This window comes from Trachypithecus francoisi, unplaced genomic scaffold (assembly GCF_009764315.1).
Source record: "Trachypithecus francoisi isolate TF-2019V2 unplaced genomic scaffold, Tfra_2.0 Lachesis_group1, whole genome shotgun sequence".
In the NCBI taxonomy this organism is placed as follows: Eukaryota; Metazoa; Chordata; class Mammalia; order Primates; family Cercopithecidae; genus Trachypithecus; species Trachypithecus francoisi.
Genome location: NW_022681454.1, coordinates 123,825,117 through 123,852,800, shown reverse-complemented (window position 1 = coordinate 123,852,800; position 27,684 = coordinate 123,825,117).

Here is a 27,684-nt window from a genome sequence, read left to right as displayed (position 1 = left end):
GCAGCAGAAACCTATGCAGATGCAAACGACTCTGTCTGACAGCTTTGAAGAGAGCAGTAGATCTCCCAACACGGAGGCTGAGATCTGAGAATGGACAGACTGCCTGCTCAAGTGGGTCCCTGACCCCTGAGTAGCCTAACTGGGAGATATCCCCCACTAGGGGCAGACTGACACCCCACACCTCACACGGTGGAGTACACCCCTGAGAGGAAGCTTCCAAAGCAAGAATCAGACAGGTACATTCACTGTTCAGCAATATTCTATCTTCTGCAGCCTCTGCTGCTGATACCCAGGCAAACAGGGTCTGGAGTGGACCTCAAGCAATCTCCAACAGACCTACAGCTGAGGGTCCTGACTGTTAGAAGGAAAACTAACAAACAGGAAGGACACCCACACCAAAACCCCATCAGTACGTCACCATCATCAAAGACCAGAGGCAGATAAAACCACAAAGATGGGGAAAAAGCAGGGCAGAAAAGCTGGAAATTCAAAAAATCAGAGCACATTTCCCCCTCCAAAGGAATGCAGCTCATCGCCAGCAATGGAACAAAGCTCGACAGAGAATGACTTTGACGAGATGAGAGAAGGCTTCAGTCCATCAAACTTCTCAGAGCTAAAGGAGGAATTACGTACCCAACGCAAAGAAACTAAAGATCTTGAAAAAAGAGTGGAAGAATTGAGAACTAGAATAATTAATGCAGACAAGGCCATAAACGTACTGACAGAGATGAAAACCATGACACGAGAAATATGTGACAAATGCACAAGCTTCAGTAACTGACTCGATCAACTAGAAGAAAGAGTATCAGCGATTGAGGATCAAATGAAAGAAATGAAGCTAGAAGAGAAATCTAAAGAAAAAAGAAGAAAAAGAAATGAACAAAGCCTTCAAGAAGTATGGAATTATGTAAAAAGACCAAATCTACGTCTGATTGGGGTGCCTGAAAGTGAGGGGGAAAATGGAACCAAGTTGGAAAACACTCTTCAGGATATCATCCAGGAGAACTTCCCCAACCTAGTAGGGCAGGCTAACATTCAAATTCAGGAAATACAGAGAACGCCACAAAGATACGCCTCGAGAAGAGCAACTCCAAGACACATAATTGCCAGATTCACCAAAGTTGAAATGAAGGAAAAAATCTTAAGGGCAGCCAGAGAGAAAGGTCGGGTTACCCACAAAGGGAAGCCCATCAGACTAACAGCAGATCTCTCAGCAGAAACTCTACAAACCTGAAGAGAGTGGGGGCCAATATTCAACGTTCTTAAAGAAAAGAATTTTAAACCCAGAATTTCATATCCAGCCAAACTAAGTTTCATAAGTGAAGGAGAAATAAAATCCTTTACAGATAAGCAAATGCTTAGAGATTTTGTCACCACCAGGCCTGCCTTACAAGAGACCCTGAAGGAAGCACTAACATGGAAAGGAAGAAACGGTACCAGCCATTGCAAAAATATGCCCAAATGTAAAGACCATCGAGGCTAGGAAGAAACTGTATCAACTAACGAGCAAAATAACCAGTTAATATCATAATGGCAGGATCAAGTTCACACATAACAATATTAACCTTAAATGTCAATGGACTAAATGCTCCAATTAAAAGACACAGACTGGCAAACTGGATAAAGAGTCAAGACCCATCAGTCTGCTGTATTCAGGAGACCCATCTCACATGCAGAGACACACATAGGCTCAAAATAAAGGGATGGAGGAAGATCTACCAAGCAAATGGAGAACAAAAAAAAGCAGGGGTTGCAATCCTAGTCTCTGATAAAACAGACTTTAAACCATCAAACATCAAAAGAGACAAGGCCATTACATAATGGTAAAGGGATCAATTCAACAGGAAGAGCTAGCTATCCTAAATATATATGCACCCAATACAGGAGCACCCAAATTCATAAAGCAAGTCCTTAGAGACTTACAAAGAGACTTAGACTCTCATACAATAATAATGGGAGACTTCAACACTCCACTGTCAACATTAGACAGATCAACGAGACAGAAAGTTAACAAGGATATCCAGGAATTGCACTCATCTCTGCACCAAGCGGACGTAATAGACATCTATAGAACTCTCCACCCGAAATCAACAGAATATACATTCTTCTCAGCACCACATCGCACTTATTCCAAAATTGACCACATAATTGGAAGTAAAGCACTCCTCAGCAAATGTACAAGAACTGAAATTATAACAAACTGTCTCTCAGACCACAGTGCAATCAAACTAGAACTCAGGACTAAGAAACTCAATCAAAACCGCTCAACTACATGGAAACTGAATAACCTGCTCCTGAATGACTACTGGGTACATAATGAAATGAAGGCAGAAATAAAGATGTTCTTCGAAACCAATGAGAACAAAGATACAACATACCAGAATCTCTGGGACACATTTAAAGCAGTGTGTAGAGGGAGATTTATAGCACTAAATGCCCACAAGAGAAAGCAGGAAAGATCTCAAATTGACACTCTAACATCACAATTAAAAGAACTAGAGAGGCAAGAGCAAACACATTCAAAAGCTAGCAGAAGGCAAAAAATAACTAAGATCAGAGCAGAACTGAAGGAGATAGAGACACAAAAAACCCTCCAAAAAATCAATGAATCCAGGAGTTGGTTTTTGAAAAGATCAACAAAATTGATAGACCACTAGCAAGACTAATAAAGAAGAAAAGAGAGAAGAATCAAATAGACTCAATAAAAAATGATAAACGGGATATCACCACCGACCCCACAGAAGTACAAACTACCATCAGAGAATACTATAAACACCTCTACGCAAATCAACTAGAAAATCTAGAAGAAATGGATAATTTCCTGGACACTTACACTCTCCAAGACTAAACCAGGAAGAAGTTGAATCCCTGAATAGACCAATAGCAGGCTCTGAAATTGAGGCAATAATTAATAGCCTACCAACCAAAAAAGTCCAGGACCAGATGGATTCACAGCTGAATTCTACCAGAGGTACAAAGAGGAGCTGGTATCATTCCTTCTGAAACTATTCCAATCAATAGAGAAAGAGGGAATCCTCCCTAACTCATTTTATGAGGCCAACATCATCCTGATACCAAAGCCTGGCAGAGACACAACAAAAAAAGAGAATTTTAGACCAATATCCCTGATGAACATCGATACAAAAATCCTCAGTAAAATACTGGCAAACCGAATCTGGCAGCACATCCAAAAGCTTATCCACCATGATCAAGTGGGCTTCATCCCTGGGATGCAAGGCTGGTTCAACATACACAAATCAATAAATGTAATCCAGCATATAAACAGAACCAAAGACAAGAACCACATGATTATCTCAATAGATGCAGAAAAGGCCTTTGACAAAATTCAACAGCCCTTCATGCTAAAAACGCTCAATAAATTCGGTATTGATGGAACGTATCTCAAAATAATAAGAGCTATTTATGACAAACCCACAGCCAATATCATACTGAATGGGCAAAAACTGGAAAAATTCCCTTTGAAAACTGGCACAAGACAGGAATGCCCTCTCTCACCACTCCTATTCAACATAGTGTTGGAAGTTCTGGCTAGGGCAATCAGGCAAGAGAAAGAAAGAAAGCGTATTCAGTTGGGAAAAGAAGAAGTCAAATTGTCCCTGTTTGCAGATGACATGATTGTGTATTTAGAAAACCCCATCGTCTCAGCCCAAAATCTCCTTAAGCTGATAAGCAACTTCAGCAAAGTCTCAGGATACAAAATCAATGTGCAAAAATCACAAGCATTCTTATACACCAGTAACAGACAAACAGAGAGCCAAATCAGGAATGAACTTCCATTCACAATTGCTTCAAAGAGAATAAAATACCTAGGAATCCAACTTACAAGGGATGTAAAGGACCTCTTCAAGGAGAACTACAGACCACTGCTAAGTGAAATAAAAGAGGACACAAACAAATGGAAGAACATACCATGCTCATGGATAGGAAGAAACAATATCATGAAAATGGCCATACTGCCCAAGGTGATTTATAGATTCAATGCCATCCCCATCAAGCTACCAATGACTTTCTTCACAGAATTGGAAAAAAGTGCTTTAAAGTTCGTATGGAACCAAAAAAGAACCCGCGTTGCCAAGACAATCCTAAGTCAAAAGAACAAAGCTGGAGCCATCACGCTACCTGACTTCAAACTATACTACAAGGCTACAGTAACCAAAACAGCATGGTACTGGTACCAAAACAGAGATATAGACCAATGGAACAGAACAGAGTCCTCAGAAATAATACCACACATCTACAGCCATCTGATCTTTGACAAACCTGAGAGAAACAAGAAATGGGGAAAGGATTCCCTCTTAATAAATGGTGCTGGGAAAATTGGCTAGCCATAAGTAGAAAGCTGAAACTGGATCCTTTCCTTACTCCTTATATGAAAATTAATTCAAGATGGATTAGAGACTTAAATGTTAGACCTAATACTATAAACACCCTAGAAGAAAACCTAGGTAATAACATTCAGGACATAGGCATGGGCAAGGACTTCATGTCTAAAACACCAAAAGCAACGGCAACAAAAGTCAAAATTGACAAATGGGATCTAATTAAACTAAAGAGCTTCTGCACAGCAAAAGAAACTACCATCAGAGTGAACAGGCAACCTATAGAATGGGAGAAAATTTTTGCAATCTACTCATCTGACAAAGGGCTGATATCCAGAACCTACAAAGAACTCAAACAAATTTACAAGATAAAAACAAACAACCCCATCAAAAAGTGGGCAAAGGATATGAACAGACATTTCTCAAAAGAAGACATTCATACAGCCAACAGACACATGAAAAAATGCTCATCATCACTCGCCATCAGAGAAATGCAAATCAAAACCACAATGAGATACCATCTCACACCAGTTAGAATGGCAATCATTAAAAAGTCAGGAAACAACAGGTGCTGGAGAGGATGTGGAGAAATAGGAACACTTTTACACTGTTGGTGGGATTGTAAACTAGTTCAACCATTATGGAAAACAGTATGGCGATTCCTCAAGGATCTAGAACTAGAAATACCATATTACCCAGCCATCCCATTAATGAGTATATACCCAAAGGATTATAAATCATGCTGCTATAAAGACACATGCACACATATGTTTATTGTGGCACTATTCACAATAGGAAAGACTTGGAATAAACTCAAATGTCCATCAGTGACAGAATGGATTAAGAAAATGTGGCACATATACACCATGGAATACTATGCAGCCATACAAAAGGATGAGTTTGTGTCCTTTGTAGGGACATGGATATAGCTGGAAACCATCATTCTCAACAAACTATCGCAAGAACAGAAAACCAAACACCGCATGTTCTCACTCATAGGTGGGAACTGAACAATGAGATCACTTGGACTCGGGAAGGGGAACATCACACACGGGGGCCTATCATGGGGAGGGGCGAGGGGGGGAGAGATTGCATTGGGAGTTATACCTGATGTAAAGGACGAGTTGATGGGTGCTGACGAGTTGAAGGGTGCAGCACACCAACATGGCACAGGTATACATATGTAACAAACCTGCACATTATGCACATGTACCCTAGAACTTAAAGTATAATAATAATTAAAAAAAAGATTATTTTTCTTGGTTTTAAAAATCTATTTGAATAAATATTTCATAATGTGATTGTAGTCACTTTATAATAAAATAAAATTTTAATTAAAAAATTTTAAACGAATTACTGATAGATTTTGTGGGAAATTTATTTTCTGTACTATACACAGTATTTTCCTTCCCCTGCTAAATTTTATTATGTGAACTTTGGCTTATCCTTATAGTACATTAAATATTTTTTTCATTTTTTAGTCATTTGACATTAATGTTTATTTCCTTATGACATCTATAGATTTGATGAATATATCTTTTACTTTGCCTTTATCTATATTGCACATAAAATAAAAATATTTACCACTAAGTAAAACCACTGTCTTGAAGTTCTTGATGTACCTTCTAAATGTCAAATGCGGAAGACTATCTCAGTTCTCATTTTTCTGTCTTATAGAGTGTTTGACCTCTGCCCCCTAAAGTTTTCTTTCTACTGAACTACAGCCCTGTCCCAGTTTTCTACCATTATTTCTACCATCTCAATGGAAACATTCACTAAGGTTATATATCTTGTTTCTCATTATTTTCCTTGGGTATCTTTCCCACTTCTTATCTCTACATATCACCTCTGGGAAGATTACTCCCAAAGATCTATTTCAGGCCTTCCCTCTGAGCTCTGAATAAGTATGTCTACATGTTTGCTTAAGAGTTCAACCTGGTAGTTCTGCTGGAACTTAAACTCAGCATTCTCCAAACTCTCTTCATTTCCTCTGGTGACAGCATTCTTCTTGTCCTCTAACTTTGGAGTCATATTTACCCCTCTTCCATTTTCCTGTATCTATTAATAGTTAGTTGCCATTAGATGCAATCCACCTAAGTGGCATTTCTTGCTCTTTCTACTCATACTGAGAGGCAATGTGCAGAGTTGTTAAGGGTGTGGCCTCTGGAGACAAACTGCTTGAGTTTGCTGTGATCTAGCTCTGTGACTTTGGGCAATGTTTTTAAGCTTCTGATCCTCAGGTCCCTCATTTGTAAATTGGGGAAGGTAATATTATTAGCATATTATCTCACATAATCATTTTGAAGATTAAAGGATAATGTATGTTATGACCTCGGATGACTGCCCAGGATAGTAAGTCCTCAATAAAGCTTGCCTATTATTATTATTTTCATTCTAAGTGCTACCACCTTCATTCAAACTCTTTTAATGTCTCAGAGCTGTTGCATTGTGTCATATGATGGATTCCCTGATTTCTGATGAATAAGTCTATATTATTTTATTTGAGATATAATTTTAAAGTTTATATGAAACCCACTGAATTCTGCCAAGATTTATGCCTCATGTGACATCTGACGATCTGATGAACCAAATAGGAAACATGCAAAGTAGAGACATTGTATTCCCATCCTCTAGTGGGACATTTAGTGTGAGACCAGCAGGTTAAGAGGAGGCCTCAAAAAAAAAAAAAAAAATCCAAAGACAGATGTATAGTTTGGAATGCAAAAATAAAACAAAACAAAGTGCTCACGTAATGTCAACGCAGGCAAAATTAGCTTAGGGAGAATTTATGGATCAGAAGATCCCAGAGCAGGGAAATGGGAAGCTGTGGTGTAGCCTCAGGACATCTCTGTGAGGGTTATTTGGTTATGCAACAACATCAAGTAATTCCTCTCTGTAGAGTCATATGCACCCTGGATTACCACATACAACAAGAGACACAGAGTTCCCCTTTCTGTTTTTCTTTCACTCGCAGCCAACCACTTGTAACTTCACTCAAGTCATTAGCTCAGAATGAAAACCTCATTTATATAATTGCTTTACATGCTTCTTTTGCTAATTTGTAGCTGTTTATTTCCCTGAAAGACATTTATGATATTTCCCCATTCTCAGTTTGTATTTAATACTACTAATTTTAAATGGTTCTATTTTGAGTTTCTGACCAAATGTGCATTTTAAAGGGGTGATTTTAAAAGCGTAGAAAGAATTCTTACAGCTTAGAGTTTCCTTGCATCACACTTTCTCTTGAAATGGCACCTGGGAAATATTGACAATTTTATTGTAGTCAATTTCCTCTTGTCTCGTGGCTTATTTCTATCTGTTTCTGTCAGCTATGAAAGATTTATCCATATGCTGAAGAACTGTGAAATAGTTTATGAACTTTTCAGAAAGAATGATTGAATATTATGTAAGAGCTTAACTTTAGATTTATAATAGGCCTGTGACAATAGAATTCAGTTGCTGCTAGAGCTCCCTGGTTTTGAGCATCATGAAAAGACACCATCTTTGGTGCACTGACACATCTGATAATTGCCTACATCCGGAAATGTTGGGTTGGATCTTCTATTGTGCTGTCCATTGAGGGGAGCAGAAGGTACATTTAAGCTGGTCTAAGATCAGGAACAGAGAGGTAAGTAAGATGTAATTATCTATCTATCTATCTGTCTGCTTGTCTGTCTGTCTGTCTACCTATCTACCATCTATCCCTGCAGCCCCTCTCTCCATCATGCTGATAATGCTGATAAACACTGATAATCAGTGTCCCACTCCTACATCATCCCTTATAATTGCCTTTATCTCCTCCCAACAGGATGCAGTATTGAATAGTGTCAAGAGCAGAGATTATGGAGTTAGATAGATCTGAGTTTTAATCGATCAAGAGCTACTGTTTATTTGCTGTGTGATCATTGGTAAATTGGTCATTAAGTGCTTCTGCAGGTTGTAATGAGGGTTAAGTAGAGAAATGCATATAAAAACTTGACCCACAAAGATGTAAAGGGTGAACAGTCTGTCTCTCTTTTTATTTTTATTTTTTTTTTGAGCCAGTCCTTTGACCTGCACTTCCCAAATCTCTCTTTAAATCTAATTGACTGACCCTGGGGTTTTATTTTTTTCCGGGTGAACCACTTCTCCCCTTTTTCCAAGGCTAAGTCTTCAATTCTCAATCTTTGGAATTTTCACTTTATTTATCCTCTTGTTCTTGGCTTGGGGCTTCTGGAAGATTTGTTTAATTGCCAAATCTTACAAGAAATCTCTGGTCAGAGGGACATATATATGGGAGACAGAGGAGGAGGCAGGAGAAAGTCAGGGAAAATTTTTCTTTAAATTTTGGGTCTAGCATCCCAGAGGAGGGTTATGCTGACATCTGTTAAGTTCTGAAGATCAGATGCAAGTTATATAGCCTCATGCATAGGTAATAACGTGCTTCAGTCCTAGGGCAAAACGATGTCATGTTTCATCAACTAGGGACAAACATCACAAATTTAGGTGCCACTCCATCATTTTTCTCACCATAATTACATTTATTTATCTACCTGTAGTAATGTTAAAACTTTACATTCTTGTTTAATTTTAATCTAGCTATTTAAAATATCTACCTTTGTCCTAACTGAGTAAGCACTGTCTGTCATGGTATAAATAGTTTCTATGGGGTAGAGAGATTGCTAAATTTCAAAAATGATTATCATATACAAAATGTATTTCTTTGATGAGAAGGAGCTGTATAAGTCAAAGTCTAGTGAGGAGATAAAAACCACACTAGTAATTCTAACAAAGGATTAATATAAAAAGTGTTAAATAGGTATTGGAGCACTGAAAAGGCAAAAAAGGAAAACTAGGTATTGCAGAGTTATTAATTGCAGGAAGCAGCTACTACTCCCAGGGCTTGGGGAATCAAGGGAAGAAGCTATGGAGCTGGGACTCAGACCTCTGGCTGGCAGGTACTGGCGTTTCTGAACAGGCTGCTGTGGGAAATGTGGGAAAAGCTAGAAGTGTAAATGACTGATGCCACTGGAATGAACTGCTACTGCCAGAGTGAACAGTCATTGCCAGGGTTAAGCTGGCAGGAACAGCACGCGAACAGGAAGAAACAGTTTCTTCTCTCTTCTTAAAAATTTTATTTTGAGTTGACAAATAATAATTGTATGTATTTGTGGAGTACAATGTGATGTTTTGCTATAGCTCCAACCTTGAATCCTCCATCTAATGCTCCTGTTAACAAAGCCTAACTGAGAATCAGCCCCAGCAAAGCTGAAATGTGGTTTGCAGACACATATCCTGACAGCACAAAGCAAAGTATAGAACAGTGGGTTGAAATCGAAAAATATTAACTAAATTACCATCTCAAGAATTTATGTGATTACACTGTGATGCTTCAGTGCATATATACATTGTATGGAAATTAAAACAATGATCAACATATATAAATTTTAAAATTAATGAAAAAAGAATTTAAAAGACATAGGTTATTCTTTTTTTTTTTTTTTTTTTTTTTTTTTTTTTTTTTGAGACGGAGTCTTGCTCTGTCACCAGGCTGCAGTGCAGTGGCACAATCTCGGCTCAGTGCAACCTCTGACTCCCTGGTTCAAGTGATTCTCCTGTCTCAGCCTCCTGAGTAGCTGGCATTACAGGCACACACTACCATGCCCAGTTAATTTTTGTATTTTTAGTAGAGACAGGGTTTCACCATTTTGGCCAGGATGGTCTCCGTCCCCTGACCTTGTGATCCGCCCACCTCAGCCTCTGAAAGTGCTGGCATTACAGGCACGAGCCACTGCACCCGGCCAGTTATTCTAATTTTGAATGTGTATTAGGCTCCACAGGAAAGCTACCTTTAGGGATTCTAGCAGCAATAGCTTTTGGAGTTTAAAAATGTGAGTAGGTTATACTTATAGTGATAGCTCAATGTCAGATTCCAATATCTGTCAAGTTCAAACACAAATTGGGACAGAGATAGAAATGGGGGAAGAATGGGAAAGTTTCCTTTAATGAAGGATATTTCAAATAGGGGCAATATTATTCACTGAAGTTTTATTGACTATATTTGTCTCTTATTCTAGTCTTAATTTAATAGCTAATGTTATGCTTGCGTCTCAATTTAAGACATTTTAATTTTTTTTTCTGAGTTCTTAAAGACCATCTTCCACTCTTAGCTATTCTCTTCTCCTTTCTCTCTTTCCTTCCCCTTTTTCTCCTTTATCCTTTTTCCTAGAACTTCTTTACCTATTCCCTCTTCTACTTCCTTTCTCCATCTACCTTCCTCCTCCCCCTTTCCACTCAGTTATCACTATTTTATTTGGCAGCTCTTGACTAGAGGTGAGGTTTCAGACACATATTCACATTTTTTTTTCCTGTGACTACTAATAGTTTGAAAGAAAGCACTCTCTTGATTAAATTAAATGTTGAATATTAAATCTAAAATGACAAGAAGTTTCATTCATCTTCTATAAATTTTTTTGAAGATAAGAGGGTATGTTTAATCCAATCAGAAAACAAGCTTAAAAAGAATCTTCCCCTCCATTCTTTCCTTGGCACTTTGTTTCTCTTCCTGCAGCTGCATCCTAACAGCTGATGTGATGTTTTGGCAGATATGCCCAACTTTATTCTGATGGGACTGGAAAAGACAGAAACACTTACCTGTTGGGGAATTGTCAGTTTTAGTTAGAGCCCTTCTAGTATCTGCTTTTCTTTGCAGCCCGTGGGCTTTGGAAGTCATTGTCTTTTGTGATGACTGTGATGTATGCAGGCTTCTAGACAGAGTGACTGTGTATGTACCAGTTAGGTTAAGCCTCATTCTAAAGACAGTCTGATGCCCTAATCAGGAAGGCTCTGTTTGAGGATTATTTTCTACATTTTAAGTGAGAATTCTATTACCCAGTGGTGGGTATTTTAAGCACTTCAGTAATTTGTATCAATATCTGTCTTTGACTTTGCTAATGAGCATATTAAATATCAGAAATGGGGGTTTCCTTGTAACTAGTAGCTTGATAACAGCAAGATGAATCTTAGGAGTAGATTGTCAGTGATAAAATTAAAGGTATTTAGTATATATGGATTGGCTAAAATGTTTTAGAGATATTTCTCATACTTGTCCTAATAGGGTACAATAATCCAGTGATATTGGAAGTTTTTACAGTGAGGGATGGAACCTCAGGCTTGAGTTCAGTTCCTTCTCCAGTCACTAATTTAGGCGAGTTGTTGTGCCTGACTTGGATTCTGACTATAAGGGAACAGAATCTGGTCTCTGGACTCTTGTGTCTGTGCTGAGGGCAGGGCCAGCTTCATATGCCCATATGACCCAAGGTATCTTGGGTTTAAAGGGATCCTTTTTAATTAAGGGATCTAGGCTTGGTTTAATGCTGTCACTTTCTTGAAATTCTTAATAATTTGGAACAAGGAGCCCCATGTTTTTGTTTTGCACTGGGCCATGCAAATCAGCCAGAATTGGCTGCGTTAACTTTTCATGCAAGGACATTGGAAAAGACAGAGCTGAGACTTCACTGAGTTTGTGAAGGAACTCTTGTGCCTGTTTATTAAGCCAATGCCCGTATGTCGGGTACAATCTGGTTTGAAACTTGCTTCAGTTAAAACCAATGAAGTTGTGGGGAATAGCTAACCCTCAACGCCTTCACCGACTTCCAGATTTTACAACAAAGAGTTGTACAAAACCAAATTGGCTTGGATCAGTTCACAGCAGTGTCATCTAGGTTTTAAGGACTACATAGTTTATCACAGCACAGAGAACTAAAACTCAGGATATGGAACTTTTTACAATTTTGGTACAGAAAGTTGTGTTAGATGGTTAAAATACAGGGAGCTACTTGTGCTATCAGGAAACTAAAACCAGATGGTAACAATTAATTATTGTTTTATTTATTGTGCTAAAAACTAGAATTTGTCATTCTATGCCTTTACTCCAGTGCACATTATCTCTGTATACAGTGAAACTGGAAATGGTAGTAGTAGTTTCTATTGTGTTTTTAAATAGAGCATGTGATTTTTGAACGCATCAGTTCATGGACTAGGCAGTACTCTGAAAACTCAGTCTTAGAGCAAGATTTTATTTAAAACTATGTGCAGAGAGGCTGATTATTGCCCAGTAACATTGATTGGTCTGATAGGGTCCTGGGAGATAAGGCATTGCTTTTAATTTTTAAAAAATTTTAAGTAAGACACACTTTCCTCCTCTCTGTTATGACTATGCCTTTTCTTTTGATTTGCAGTTAGAAAGTGGACATATTTTCCAAATGAATGAAAACTCAGTTTGTGATGAAATGGCAAAGGCTCCTTCATGAAGTACCGCCTAGGGACTCATAGAGGACTGCTTCAGGCTAGACTGGAAATAAAAAAGATTATGCTTGCTGGCCTCTGAGCAACATTCTGTTGACTGAAAGGTTTTCATCTTGTGAAAATGTACCATTCCTTTCTCTACCCACTAGGGACTGTTCTACCTGTTGGTCTGATTGTTGATGCCTTCTGAAGTACATGTTGCCTTTTAAATTTTTTTTACTCTTGTGAACTGAAGAGGAAAGGAAGGTAAGTGACACAGCCTCACTCATTCATAGGTTTACTTAGGGAACAAAACCAAAATTAGAATATATTTTGAAATAATTTTCCCCAAGACTACCCGATGTCTATCTTGTTCTTTAAAAGGCACATCACAGGCTTTGTAGAGGTGACAATGTGGTGGTTGTGGTGGGATGAGGGCCTGCTGCAGGTCTAACTGGCATTCAAAAATGCTCAGTATGATCTGCAACTCCCTCTCTCTCTAAGAATGTACACACCATTTGCTTGGCAGTCTGTGACTGAGTATAAAGGAGGGTATCTACAAGCATAGCTCATCTCTTTCTACATTGTGAACATCGATACTTTATATTTATTGCCTATCGTATGAGAAGTCTCACACTTGAATGGATCTGGTAAACTAAACAACAACAAAGGAAAATACAAAACAATGAAAGTTAAAAACCAACTTAACTTTCTCAATTTCTTCTATTTTTGGTTGTTTATTGTACCAGTTGTGGGTATGTCCAGTAATTCAGAATAAAGCAACACTTTGAATTTCATAGCTAGACCAACATTTTTTCCTCTTTAATTAGTTTCCGTGGATTTAAAATCACATAGCAAACTTCTGTCTCTATGTTCATTTCAGAAGAAATCAATACTGAGGTTTCCTTTCCAACATGTGTCCACCACTAAAACGTCTATAAAGTTTATTAGACTTCTTTCACAAAGGTCATGGAAAGAGAAAATAAGAGTGCTTTATTTTAGATAAAGGCTATGTATTATAATAAGAAGACCATGTCACCGATTGCAGTCAGCATTTTTAATAGCAATAATAAATATGATGGTAAGTCAACATGGAACACATAATTTAATACTAGTAATTATATACCCACAAACCTCATAAAAACTAGGCTCGTACTTTTAGTTCAAGTATACACATATCTATCACTAAATGACTGTGGGTTTTCAAATATTTCACCAGCAAAGTATTTTTTATTCCAGTGCTGTATGGTGTCAGGTCAAAAGACTTTCTTGAGTACATGTTATTCAAGGAAAACCTTACTAAATAGATTTTATGAGAGAGTCACAAGCCCGGATGTATTTACAACTCTGAACTGTGACCAAGCTAAAGAGACTGTAATGATCACATAAATGAAAAAACATGATTGTACAATCTTCATGGCTTTCATAAAAGTGATTTTTTTTTTTTTTTTGCCTAACATTGCAATGTTTAACCCATTTAAAATTTGAAAAACTATAGGAAAATATAAAGGAAGAATACAGTAATGAATATTTCTTTTTTTTTTTCTTTTTTATGTTTATTTATTTTTTTTATTATACTTTAAGTTCTAGGGTACATGTGCATGACGTTTATATCATGTATAACTCCCCAATGCAATCCCTCCCTCCTCCCCCCTCCCCATGATAGGCCCCAGTGTGTGATGTTCCCCTTCCCGAGTCCAAGTGATCCCATTGTTCAGTTCCCACCTATGAGTGAGAACATGCGGTGTTTGGTTTTCTCTTCTTGTGATAGTTTGCTAAGAATGATGGATTCCAGCTGCATCCATGTCCCTACAAAGGACACAAACTCATCCTTTTTTATGGCTGCATAGTATTCCATGGTGTATATGTGCCACATTTTCTTAATCCAGTCTGTCACAGATGGACATTTGGGTTGATTCCAAGTCTTTGCTATTGTGAATAGTGCCACAATAAACATACGTGTGCATGTGTCTTTGTAGTAGAGTAATTTATAATCCTTGGGTATATACCCAGTAGTGGGATGGCTGGGTCATATGGTACATCTAGTTCTAGATCCTTGAGGAATCGCCATACTGTTTTCCATAATGGTTGAACTAGTTTACAATCCCACCAACAGTGTAAAAGTGTTCCTATTTCTCCACATCCTCTCCAACACCTGTTGTTTCCTGACTTCTTAATGATTGCCATTCTAACTGGTGTGAGATGGTATCTCATTGTGGTTTTGATTTGCATTTCTCTGATGGCGAGTGATGATGAGCATTTTTTCATGTGTCTGTTGGCTGTATGGATGTCTTCTTTTGAGAAATGTCTGTTCATATCCTTTCCCCACTTTTTGATGGGGTTGTTTGTTTTTTTCTTGTATATTTGTTTGAGTTCTTTGTAGATTCTGGATATTAGCCCTTTGTCAGATGAGTAGGTTGCAAAAATTTTCTCCCATTCTGTAGGTTGCCTGTTCACTCTGATGGTAGTTTCTTTTGCTGTGCAAAAGCTCTTTAGTTTAATTAGATCCCATGTGTCAATTTTGCTTTTGCTGCCGTTGCTTTTGGTGTTTTAGACATGAAGTCCTTGCCCATGCCTATGTCCTGAATGGTACTACCTAGATTTTCTTCTAGGGTTTTTATGGTATTAGGTCTAACATTTAAGTCTCTGATCCATCTTGAATTAATTTTCGTATAAGGGGTAAGGAAAGGATCCAGTTTCAGCTTTCTACTTATGGCTAGCCAATTTTCCCAGCACCATTTATTAAATAGGGAATCCTTTCCCCATTTCTTGTTTCTCTCAGGTTTGTCAAAGATCAGATGGCTGTAGATGTGTGGTATTATTTCTGAGGACTCTGTTCTGTTCCATTGGTCTATATCTCTGTTTTGGTACCAGTACCATGCTGTTTTGGTTACTGTAGCCTTGTAGTATAGTTTGAAGTCAGGTAGCGTGACGCCTCCAGCTTTGTCCTTTTGACTTAGGATTGTCTTGGCAATGCGGGCTCTTTTTTGGTTCCATATGAACTTTAAAGCCGTTTTTTCCAATTCTGTGAAGAAAGTCATTGGTAGCTTGATGGGGATGGCATTGAATCTATAAATCACCTTGGGCAGTATGGCCATTTTCACGATATTGATTCTTCTTATCCATGAGCATGGTATGTTCTTCCATTTGTTTGTGTCCTCTTTGATTTCACTGAGCAGTGGTTTGTAGTTCTCCTTGAAGAGGTCCTTTACATCCCTTGTAAGCTGGATTCCTAGGTATTTTATTCTCTTTGAAGCAATTGTGAATGGAAGTTCATTCCTGATTTGGCTCTCTGCTTGTCTGTTACTGGTGTATAAGAATGCTTGTGATTTTTGCACATTGATTTTGTATCCTGAGACTTTGCTGAAGTTGCTTATCAGCTTAAGGAGATTTGGGCTGAGACGATGGGGTTTTCTAAATATACAATCATGTCATCTGCAAACAGGGACAATTTGACTTCTTCTTTTCCTAACTGGATACCCTTGATTTCTTTCTCTTGCCTGATTGCCCTAGCCAGAACTTCCAACACGATGTTGAATAGGAGTGGTGAGAGAGGGCATCCCTGTCTTGTGCCAGTTTTCAAAGGGAATTTTTCCAGTTTTTGCCCATTCAGTATGATATTAGCTGTGGGTTTGTCATAAATAGCTCTTATTATTTTGAGGTACGTTCCATCAATACCGAATTTATTGAGCGTTTTTAGCATGAAGGGCTGTTGAATTTTGTCAAAAGCCTTTTCTGCATCTATTGAGATAATCATGTGGTTCTTGTCTTTGGTTCTGTTTATATGCTGGATTACGTTTATTGATTTGCGAATGTTGAACCAGCCTTGCATCCCAGGGATGAAGCCCACTTGATCATGGTGGATAAGCTTTTTGATGTGCTGCTGAATCCGGTTTGCCAGTATTTTATTGAGAATTTTGCATCGATGTTCATCAGGGATATTGGTCTAAAATTCTCTTTTTTTGTTGTGTCTCTGCCAGGCTTTGGTATCAGGATGATGTTGGCCTCATAAAAAGAGTTAGGGAGGATTCCCTCTTTTTCTATTGATTGAAATAGTTTCAGAAGGAATGGTACCAGCTCCTCCTTGTACCTCTGGTAGAATTCAGCTGTGAATCCATCTGGTCCTGGACTTTTTTGGTGGGTAGGCTATTAATTGTTGCCTCAATTTCAGAGCCTGCTATTGTTCTATTCAGGGATTCAACTTCTTCCTGGTTTAGTCTTGGGAGAGTGTAAGTGTCCAGGAAATTATCCATTTCTTCTAGATTTTCTAGTTGATTTGCATAGAGGCATTTATAGTATTCTCTGATGGTTGTTTGTATTTCTGTGGGGTCGGTGGTGATATCCCCTTTATCATTTTTTATTGCGACTATTTGATTCCTCTCTCTTTTCTTCTTTATTAGTCTTGCTAGCAGTCTGTCAATTTTGTTGATCTTTTCAAAAAACCAACTCCTGGATTCATTGATTTTTTGGAGGGTTTTTTGTGTCTCTATCTCCTTCAGTTCTGCTCTGATCTTAGTTATTTCTTGCCTTCTGCTAGCTTTTGAATGTGTTTGCTCTTGCCTCTCTAGTTCTTTTAATTGTGATGTTAGAGTGTCAATTTTAGATCTCTCCTGCTTTCTCTTGTGGGCATTTAGTGCTATAAATTTCCCTCTACACACTGCTTTAAATGTGTCCCAGAGATTCTGGTATGTTGTATCTTTGTTCTCATTGGTTTCGAAGAACATCTTTATTTCTGCCTTCATTTCGTTATGTACCCAGTAGTCATTCAGGAGCAGGTTGTTCAGTTTCCATGTAGTTGAGCGGTTTTGATTGAGTTTCTTAGTCCTGAGTTCTAGTTTGATTGCACTGTGGTCTGAGAGACAGTTTGTTATAATTTCTGTTCTTGTACATTTGCTGAGGAGTGCTTTACTTCCAATTATGTGGTCAATTTTGGAATAAGTGCGATGTGGTGCTGAGAAGAATGTATATTCTGTTGATTTGGGGTGGAGAGTTCTATAGATGTCTATTAGGTCCGCTTGGTGCAGAGATGAGTTCAATTCCTGGATATCCTTGTTAACTTTCTGTCTCGTTGATCTGTCTAATGTTGACAGTGGAGTGTTGAAGTCTCCCATTATTATTGTATGGGAGTCTAAGTCTCTTTGTAGGTCTCTAAGGACTTGCTTTATGAATCTGGGTGCTCCTGTATTGGGTGCATATATATTTAGGAGAGTTAGCTCTTCCTGTTAAATTGATCCCTTTACCATTATGTAATGGCCTTCTTTGTCTCTTTTGATCTCTGATGGTTTAAAGTCTGTTTTATCAGAGACTAGGATTGCAACCCCTGCTTTTTTTTGTTCTCCATTTGCTTGGTAGATCTTCCTCCATCCCTTTATTTTGAGCCTATGTATGTCTCTGCATGTGAGATGGGTCTCCTGAATACAGCAGACTGATGGGTCTTGACTCTTTATCCAGTTTGCCAGTCTGTGTCTTTTAATTGGAGCATTTAGTCCATTGACATTTAAGGTTAATATTGTTATGTGTGAACTTGATCCTGTCATTATGATATTAACTGGTTATTTTGCTCGTTAGTTGATGCAATTTCTTCCTAGCCTCGATGTTCTTTACATTTTGGCATGTTTTTGCAATGGCTGGTACCGGTTGTTCCTTTCCATGTTTAGGGCTTCCTTCAGGGTCTCTTGTAAGGCAGGCCTGGTGGTGACAAAATCTCTAAGCATTTGCTTATCTGTAAAGGATTTTATTCTCCTTCACTGATGAAGCTTAGTTTGGCTGGATATGAAATTCTGGGTTGAAAATTCTTTTCTTTAAGAACGTTGAATATTGGCCCTCACTCTCTTCTGGCTTGTAGAGTTTCTGCCGAGAGATCTGCTGTTAGTCTGATGGGCTTCCCTTTGTGGGTAACCCGACCTTTCTCTCTGGCTGCCCTTAAGATTTTTCCTTCATTTCAACTTTGGTGAATCTGGCAATTATGTGTCTTGGAGTTGCTCTTCTGGAGGAGTATCTTTGTGGCGTTCTCTGTATTTCCTGAATTTGAATGTTGGCCTGCCCTACTAGGTTGGGGAAGTTCTCCTGGATGATATCCTGAAGAGTGTTTTCCAACTTGGTTCCATTTTCCACCTCACTTTCAGGCACCCCAATCAGACGTAGATTTGGTCTTTTTACATAATCCCATACTTCTTGCAGGCTTTGTTCATTTCTTTTTCTTCTTTTTTCTTTTGGTTTCTCTTCTCGCTTCATTTCATTCATTTGATCCTCAATCGCTGATACTCTTTCTTCCAGTTGATCGAGTCGGTTACTGAAGCTTGTGCATTTGTCACGTATTTCTCGTGTCATGGTTTTCATCTCTGTCATTTCGTTTATGATCTTCTCTGCATTAATTAGTCTAGCTGTCAATTCTTCCACTTTTTTTTCAAGATTTTTAGTTTCTTTGCGCTGGGTACGTAATTCCTCCTTTAGCTCTGAGAGGTTTGATGGACTGAAGCCTTCTTCTCTCATCTCGTCAAAGTCATTCTCTGACCAGCTTTGATCCGTTGCTGGCGATGGGCTGCGCTCCTTTGCAGGGGGAGATGTGCTCTTATTTTTTGAATTTCCAGCTTTTCTGCCCTGCTTCTTCCCCATCTTTGTGGTTTTATCTGTCTCTGGTCTTTGATGATGGTGACGTACTGATGGGGTTTTGGTATAGGTGTCCTTCCTGTTTGATAGTTTTCCGTCTGACAGTCAGAAGGACTGTCTGTTGGTCTGTTGGAGATTGCTTGAGGTCCACTCCAGACCCTGTTTTCCTGGGTGTCAGCAGCAGAGGTTGCCGAAGATAGAATATTGCTGAACAGCGAGTGTACCTGTCTGATTCTTTCTTTGGAAGTTTCCTCTCAGGGGTGACTCCACCCTGTGAGGTGTGGGGTGTCAGACTGCCCCTAGTGGGGGATGTCTCCCAGCTAGGCTACTCAGGGGACAGGGACCCACCTGAGCAGGCAGTCTGTCCGTTCTCAGATCTCAACCTCCGTGTTAGGAGATCCACGGCTCTCCCCAAAGCTGTCAGACAGAGTCATTCGCATCTGCAACGGCCCCGCTCTTTCCCCTAATGGACTGCAGCTGTGCGCTGTCCGCAGAGGTAGAGTCTACAGAGACAGGCAGGCTTCCTTGAGCTGCTGTGAGCTCCACCCAGTTCGAGCTTCCCAGCGGCTTTGTTTACCTACTTAAGCCTCAGCAATGGCGGGCGCCCCTCCCCCAGCCTCGCTGCTGCCTTGCGGATAGATCGCCGCAGACGGCTGTGTTAGCAGTGAGGGAGGCTCCGTGGGCGTGGGACCCTCCCGGCCAGGTATGGGATATATTCTCCTGGTGTGCCTGTTTCCTTAAAGCGCAGTATTGGGGTGGGAGTTACCCAATTTTCCAGGTGTTGTGTGTCTCAGTTCCCCTGGCTAGGAAAAGGGATTCCCTTCCCCCTTGCGCTTCCAGGTGAGGCGATGCCTCGCCCTGCTTCAGCTCACGCTGGTCAGGCTGCAGCAGCTGACCAGCACCAATTGTCCGGCACTCCCTAGAGAGATGACCCCAGTACCTCAGTTGAAAATGCAGAAATCACCGGTCTTCTGTGTCGCTCGCGCTGGGAGTTGGAGACTGGAGCTGTTCCTATTCGGCCATCTTGCTCCGCCCAGTAATGAATATTTCTAACTGGTCATTTATAGTTCTGTGGAATTCAAGACATAAAAAAAGGAAGAGACGGGGAATATAATACTCTATAAACCTTTTATTTTGAAATACTTTCAAACTTACCGAAAAGTTGTAAGGACAGTACACAGAAATCTTGTTCAACCTTCATCCTAATTCCGCAACTATTACATATTTAGCACATTTGCTTTTTCTTTTTACCTATTTACCATCTATCTTCCATTTCAAATGTTTATTGTTAATTTCCATTTGAAAATATGTTGCAGATGTGATGCTGTTACTCCTAAATAAAGCAGTGTGTATTTCTGACTCATCCACAGTGTATGTATCTCAAAATCAGAAAATTGACATTTATACAATATTATTTTATAACTCACAAACCCCATGAAAATTTCAGTATGTGTTCCAGTAATGTCCTTTGTAGAAACAGACACAAAGGAGAAGAAGAAGGAGAAAAAAAAAATACAAGGGCAAAAACAAGAACAAAACTTTTATTTTCCCCTCTTTCCTTTCTGGTCCAGAAACCAGGATCAAGAGTTTCATTCAATAGCCATGTGTCTTCACTGTCCTTCAATCTGTAGTGACCCTTCAGCCTTTCTTTGCTTCTTCATGTAGATATTTTAAAGCTGTACAAGCCGATTATTTTGTAAAATGCCCCTCAGTTTGGTTTTGTCTAATGTTTCCTTGTGCTATGATTCAGAATATAAATTTCTGGCCGGTATATTACAGAAGGGGTACTATTTTCTTCACAGTGTATTGTCCTAGGAAACACATAACTTCCATTTGTGTCATTACTGGTGAAGTTAGTGTCAATTTGGTTTTTCTACTCTGTAGTTCATTAAGCAATATTTTGTACTTATTAAAAATAATGAATATGCGTTTTGTGGGAGATACTCTGAGCCTGATTAAATATTTTGTTTCTTATAAAACTTTCACCCAGTAATAATCTTTTAGATCAGTAGTCCCCAGCATTTTTGGCACCAGGGACTGGTTTTGTAGAAGACAATTTTTCCATGGATGTAGAGAGGGGATGGTTTCAGGATAAAACTGTTCCACCTCAGATCATGAGGCATTAGTTAGATTCTCATAAGGAGCACGCAATCTAGATCCCTCGTATGCGCAGTTCACAATAGGGTTTGAGCTCCTATGAGAATCTAACATCATCGCTGATCTGACAGGAGGCAGAGCTCAGGCGGTAATACTCACCTTCTGCTCACCTCCTGTGCAGCCTGGTTCCTAACAGAATGGGGACACTGTGTTAGCGTCCCTGTTTTATGTGACGTATTTTAGTGATTAAAGTTTTCACAATTTTTAGATGTTGATTTTTGTCTGAATTAGTTATTATAAGATGGTTGCCAAATGGTGATTTTTAAAATTCTATCATTCCTTCTATAATTGTTAGCTAGAATTTGATAGAAAGCAGAGCATTCTCTCTTTTTTCCCATCTTCTTTCCCTTTCTTCAGTATGAGCTTTGGATTCCTATTATAATCAATGGTCTATGATGTAATTAATTTTAATACTCAGAATGTTCCAGATTTGACCAGTGGAAACCTCTTGAAGCTGGCTCCTGAGTCCTTCTGATGGATCTTTGTAATTGACTGATACTTCCTTTCTGGCACAAGAAGATGTTCTGATCTCACCATGAGTCATGTAAGCACTACCACCATCAAGACGTAGAGCATTTCTATCACTCTTGAAAATTCTCTCAAGCTCATTTGTAGTCAACCCTTCTCACCTTCACCTTGTTTTGGCATCCAGTGATTTGTTTTCAGTTGTGATGGTTTTGCCTTTTTCAGAATGTCATAGGAATGGAATAATTATAGTACGTATTCTTGGAGTCAGTTTTCTTTGACTCTGCATGTTGTATTTGAGATTTATCCATGTTGTTGCATGTGTCAGTAGTTTGTTCTATTTATTACCGAGTAGTATTTCATTACATGAACATACCACAGTTTTTTCACCAGCTGATGGTTATTTGGGTTGTTTCCAGCAAAATTGTTTTGGCAATTATAAATAAAATATTATTTGTATACACATTTTTTAATTGACTTTAAGGACATATGTTTGTACTTCCCTTGGGTAAGTGCTTAGGAGTGGTATTTCTGGTCATGCGGTATGTGTGTGTTTAATTTTATAAGAAATTATCAAACTGTTTTTCAAAGTGGTTGTATCATTTTTGCATTCATACCAACAAAGTATAAAAGTCCCAATTTATCTTCATTCTTCCCGGTACCTGATACTTTTTTTTTTTAATTAGCCATTATAATAGTTGTATATTGGTGTTCTATTATGATTGTAATTTGCAATTTTTAAATTATTAGTATGTGGATTGCCTGTGTTTATCTTATACCTCTATATCTTCTTTGTTGAAGTATCTGTTAAAATATTCTTTATTGAATTATAGGTGTTCTTACTACTGAGTTATGAGAGTTAAAAAATATTCTGGATATCTGTCCTTCTCAGAAATGTGTTTTGCAAATATTTTTGCAGTCTGTGGTTTGTTTCTTAATTTTCTTATAGTTATCTTTAGAATAGTAGAAGCTTTCAAATTTGAAGATGTCCAATTTATTAATTTTCTTCTATAATTTATATTTTCAGTCTTCTAAAAATCTTCTGTGAAACACAAAGTTGCAAAGATTTTCTCCAGCATTTTCTTCTAGGGTTTACTTTTAGGTCCAGCACAACTTTTCAGTAAGATTACCATCTTTCCACTGAATTTCTTCGCACATTAGAAAAAATCAGCTGACATTTGGGTGGACCTGTTTCTAGACCCTCTGTTTTAATTAATTGATCTATGTATCTATTTATTTGCAAAGACCACATTATTATTATTGTAGCTTTATAATAAATCTCAAAATCAGGTAGTATGCATAAGTCTTTTAATTTTGCCCTTTCATTAAACTTTCATAGTTTTTAGCTTACAGATTTTGTACATTATATTTATATCTAAGTATTTTATGTTTTATATTGCTGTTGTAAATGTTACTTTTAAAATTATAATGTCAAATGGTTCATTACTAACATGTGGATACATAGTTTTTATTTTTATACTGCTCTAATATCCTACAGTCTTGCTAAATAGACTTCTTATGTCTAGTAACTTTTTTGGGTAAACTTTGTGAAATTCTACATAGATAATCATGTTTTCTAAGAATAGAGAAAATTTTATTTATTTTTATAACATATTCCTTTTATTTCTTTTTTTGGTCTATTATTCTAGCTAGGACCTGTAGTATGATATTGGTTAGGGATGGGAGGAGAGGACATTTTTGCCTTATTTTTAATCTTAAGGAGAAGGATTTATTTTTTCCCATTAAGTTTGACTTCAGCTCAGGTTTTATGCAGATGCCCTTTATCAAGTTCAAAACATACTCTTTTATGCCTAATTTTCTTAGAGTTTTAATCATGCATAAATGCTGTCTTTTGTAAAAATAATTTTTCTGCCTCTGTTCAGATCATTTTTTCGTCTGTTCATATGATAAATGACATTGATATATTTTCAAAATATTGAACCAACCTTGCTTTTCCCATTTAACCTCCATGATGTTTATATGGGTCATTATGTCTTATTACTCCAGTCATGATGTATTATTATTTTTTATATGTTGCTGAATTTGATTTGTTAATATTTTGTTGAGTTCTTTTTGTATGTTTGTTCATGATTGCAATGCATAGTGGCCAGTAGTTTTCTTGTAATTTCTTTGTCTTTGTCTGATTTTGGTCAGGGTGATGTTGCCTCTTCAAATTACTTGGAATGTCCTACATTTTTGTCTATTTTCTGTCAGTCCTTAAAAACATGCAGAATTGGTATTATTTCTTCCTTAAGTGTTTGATAGAATTTACTAGTGAAACCGTCTGGGCCTAGAGCATATGATGTCCATTAGTCATGAACCACATGACAAATAGCAAAGCTCAAAGGAATTCAGAGAACCTCTCCTCTTCTTCAGCTTTCCAACCCATTACTTAGAGGTTTATTGCTTGTTTACCCCTGCGCTTCCATCTTCTGAACTCTGAGTTACTATTTCTGCCACAATTTCTTAAATTGTCTTGTAACTATTTTCATTGATTCCACTTGTCAGCTGGGTTCAATCAAGCTACTGTTATTTTTTCAATACTGCTGAATTTCAGGGTGCTCTACCAATTTATAAGATTAATTGAATTGCTCACAATGACAAAATTAATTTCTGTGGAGATAGTTGATAAATGCTGAACTTGCAGCTCATTCCATTATGTTATGCCATCTTCCAATCTACGGGCTACCTAATATAAGTTAAGCATTTTCTTGTTTTTGCTTATATTGAATAATATTTAGATTTTTGAAGAGGTTTAAGTGTTTGATTTGTAAAAAGCTGCATTTTTTAACTAGACTTACACCTACATTTTTAAGTGAACCTTGCTGTGTGTGTATTATCTCATATAACCTATTTTCCAAGGAATTTCAACTCTCAGAATAGATAATTAGGAGTGCTGTGCTCACTTGGATAAAGTTCAAGTCCTTGATTTTTAAATGATTTAAAAGGACCTTTATAATGATTGCATACTTTGTTCTGGAGACCCATGATTTAATGGCAGGAATGTAAATGTATGATTTGGTAAAATCAGAGTTCAGTGGCACTGGATGGATACAAATATTTACTTCCTTCCTCATACTGTTAGAATCAACTAAATAGTTAGCTTATTTAGTCTGCATCTGGGATTTGGCTTTGAACAAATTTCTAGCTTAGTGATGGCATGTATGGCACCATTCTTTCCTTCACTCTTGGTAGTTTTTCTTCAATGTTAGAGAAGAAAGGATGATCCTGTCTTTATTTTATAGCATGCTCTGAATATGTTATTTTTTTTCTGTTCTCTTTTAGCTAACAGTGAAGTAGGTGATGCTTGGATGAATATATAACAATGATGTGCTAACTATATCAAGTCAAAAATGCCATGCAGTAATTCTTGATTCAGAAACCCAGCAAAGTCCTTGATTTGAAAACTGTGAATGCATCTCTTTTATCAGCATGAATTTTCACGTAGTCTTTGAATAACATAGGTTGGTTGACAATAAATTAGAGTGGGATAAACAAATAAATAGAAATAATTGGTTCTAATGAAACAAAGAATTAGGGTGTGATTTTGAGATCTCTGTCCTTGTTTTTGTTTAATCACTTGTCAGCTAAATATAAATAGTTGGTTTTAATGAAACAAGGACAAGATTTGGGGTCTCTGTCCTCGTCTTAGTTTAATACCATGACCATGCTTTTCTCAAGTTCCCAACTATATATTAAATGATAATAAAGAGTGTGTCTTTCAATTTAATAAATTTATTTAACAGTTTTAACAAAAGGAAAGTATTGTTATGACAATCAATCTTCATATAAATAAGTCTACAACTATGTGTATAAAGAAAGAAAATGGTAATATGGATAATTCTAAATAATTTTTAGTGAAACTCTTACTGCCTTGTTCCATTTGTGTAGTGAAAGAACTGGAGAATTAGAAGAGATTGTGGATTTCAATGGTATTTCTGAGTGGTGAAGGATGAGAAACTTTTTATATCTCTTATACATCAACTTGGATTCCTACTCTCATCCTAATAGAAAGACGAGAAGATCCACTTCCTGTATCACAGCCTTAGAATTCTAGCCAGAAGGGTGGAGTAAAGTGGGAGAAATATTTGTGTCTTCCCTCAAGGTTCCTTAAGGCTCCTTAATGTTTGGCTTTGTAATGCATTGTATTATGTCAGGATACCTGATTTGCCTTATAAATGTGCTTGCTTTAACCACATCCTGAGCAAAAAACAAATTACCAAATTATAGTAAGGGGAGTGTACTCTAGAGAACAAAATTTTGCAAAAAAAAAAAAAAAGAGTACTCTTCAATGACAGCAACAAATTATTTAAGAATATGATAGTATTTCTGAAAATCAATGAATAAATAAGATAAAATGGTGCTGATGAAGGTATTTCCACCTGTGTGGACTTGGGCAAGTCTCTTAAGCTTTTTGTCTCAATTTCCTCATGTGCATTCTGAAGCGTTTGAATTTCCTGATTAGTATAGTCCCCTCTGATCTGAACATGCTATAATTCTCGGCTGCAGAGCACAGAGAGCTTTAAGAGACCTTGGGGATTTGAGACAAGAGACATCAGTATGTGACTTGGTGCAAGGAACAAGGCTGAATACCAAAAGGGAAATGTGCTGTGCATGAAAGACCTGGATTTGTGGCAATTTTTGCTGGTCAGTAAGGGAGGAAAGTCTTAAGGGTAAGAATTTTCTGTATTCAAACCACAGTATGAATGTCTGAAAAATGTAATCATGTTTGGAAGATTTATATTTTGGTGAAGACATAAGATCAGATAAGTACATGTGTATGACTCTAAATAAAATGTGAAAGGAAAAAATTATTAAAGGTCAAGTCATCTTCCCCATATGTTATCAGAAGAATAGACTGGGAGGGGATTCCAACTGTATTTTATGAAGAAAAAACATAAAGCCACATTCCTAGACTCAGTATGTATAAATGTAATATAGAAAGATAGTTTTTTTTGGTACCTTTGACAGTGTTATGGGGTTCTAGCTGAAGCTCATTCTTAGTCGTAGCTAATTTAGACATATCTGAGCCTCTCTGGGAATCTGGTGGAATTCGCCTTCCAGGTGCTTGTTTGTAAGAGAAATTTAGGATTCTTTTTGGAACTAGCCCATCCTAAGGGAAGAAAAAGTCAGCCAGATGAGGTAATCCAACCACGGCCTCAGTCATCAGAGGTACGGGGTTCTTTTATGTTTGTCTTGATACTTGTTTCAGAGATATGTTCCTGGATGCAGAATAAAAAAGGAAAGAGCTGTTTTCACTAAAAACTGTTTATGATATAAATGTCCACTGAAGGATTGAGTGGTTGCGTCAGATGAGTTGTTTCAGTAAAGGGAAGGAGACACATTCTCCCAAAGTAGCTTCAAACAGAATGTGACTCTTGCCTCTCCGTGGCTTCAGTAGGTGAAGTGCAGAAGCAAGAGGTACTGCAGCACGGTGGAGGTGCCCAGCACATGCAGAGGTACCTGTGGGAGTGAGAAGTCCAGTAGGGGCAGTAAGCGTCAGTTCAGGTGACTGACAAGCAGGGCTGCAGTGTCCAGAGGACATTGGCTGCCATAAGGACACTGGGCACAGTGAATCCAATGCTTCAAACATAAGAGTCAACAAAGATATCCAACTGCAAAAAAGGGAAACAAATTATGAACAGAAATAACAAAGATAAAAAACCCAAATATTTATTAACAAATGATAAAAGCACATAAAGTTAGAACTAAGGGTATGTGAGAAAGATTGTTAAGCACTAATAAAACATTCTATAGTAACATTTTATAGTGGGTCAGTAGAGAATGATGATGGGGATAAGAATAAAGATAGACAGTTGAACATGCACCAAAAGACAGAGATTATAGT